The 1,262-nt window shown below is 42.6% G+C and overlaps 1 non-coding gene across 1 annotated transcript; it reads right to left on the reverse strand.

Annotated features, from left to right (window-relative positions):
- Nucleotides 1–225: 225 nt before the first annotated feature.
- LOC111813577 lies at nucleotides 226–332 on the reverse strand. The gene has a single exon (XR_002818795.1). It is a non-coding gene; the product is annotated as a U6 spliceosomal RNA (small nuclear RNA).
- Nucleotides 333–1,262: the final 930 nt, after the last annotated feature.

The following is a 1,262-nucleotide window of genomic DNA, read 5'->3' on the forward strand; positions in this document are numbered from 1 at the left end:
CCTTAAGAGAGGTCACATGAAGTCCTGATTAGAGGGCAAAGGAAGAATTTCACTGGTATTGACATAGGAGACCAGGTGTAGCAGGCTGGCTGGAGAAGTAGGTGTGACATCTCAATGACAAGATCCTGGTGCACAAGCGCAGAACAGGTCCCAAAGCCCTGCGTGTGTGCTTCTCACAAGAACTCAAGCAGGTTTCTTTCTTTCTTTTCTTTTCTTTTTTTTTTTTTTAATATGGAACGCTTCATAAAGTTGCATGTCATTCTTGTGCAGAGGCTATGCTAATCTTCTCTGTATTGTTCCAATTTGAGAACATGTGCTGCCGAAGCGAGCACTCAAGCAGGTTTTCAATAAGTTGGCCTAGACCTAATGTCGGCTTGACGTGTGGGGTCCCAGCTCCCCTCTCAGCACCCGTGCCAGCCCACGCTGCTTTCTCCATGATGCTCTTCTGTCTCAGCCCAGCTGTGTTCTGCAGAGGTAGTTTCTCCATCTTCACATTTACTTTTTCAAGTAAAACCCTGCCACTGCTTTTTTCACATTTCATTCAATTTTTGGTTGGAGAGGAGAAGAACTTGAACTCTAACTGCAGGTGGAGAGGTGAGCAACCCATAACCTGGTAATGTTGAATCGGTGAGCTCTTTTAGAAGGAGCTGCCCAGTAACATTTTGACATAGCCAGGAGATTCCAATAACAGCACCAATGGTGATATAACCAAAGGAGGAAAAACTTACTAAGGCTTTGACATAAGTAAGTGGGAAGTTGTGTCCCAGACAGAGAACACAGCAAAAAAAGATATGAAGGCTCCTAAATATGGAGTTTATTCAAGCTGCTCTAAAAGTTCCTTCTGTCTGAAGCACCATGATAAATAAACAAAAACAGTAGATGTCAACATTCATATAATACTTGCCTGTGCCCAGCAGCTTTGAAAACATGTGTTTATGTGTTACCTGTGAAAATCCATGTGACCCTCACAACAATCTTGTGACAGAGTTTATTAGTATTCCAACTTTATAAGGGAGGAGATAATGGCAGGAATAGGTTCATGATTTCCCCACGTGGAATTTATAAAATGTCACCTTCATCAATAATGCCAGTCATGCCACTACTGCCATTGAATGATGACCAAGAACTTTTCTGAATGTCAAATATACCTCCTCCTCAGATGTAATAATACTCACTGCCCAGGTCAGGAAAGTGAGGCTTGGGGAGAGGGGTTAGCTCAAATCTATGTAGCCAGATATGAGTATAGTGAGTACAATGAGCTG

This window comes from Octodon degus, unplaced genomic scaffold (assembly GCF_000260255.1).
Source record: "Octodon degus isolate 3935 unplaced genomic scaffold, OctDeg1.0 scaffold00200, whole genome shotgun sequence".
NCBI lineage: Eukaryota > Metazoa > Chordata > Mammalia > Rodentia > Octodontidae > Octodon > Octodon degus.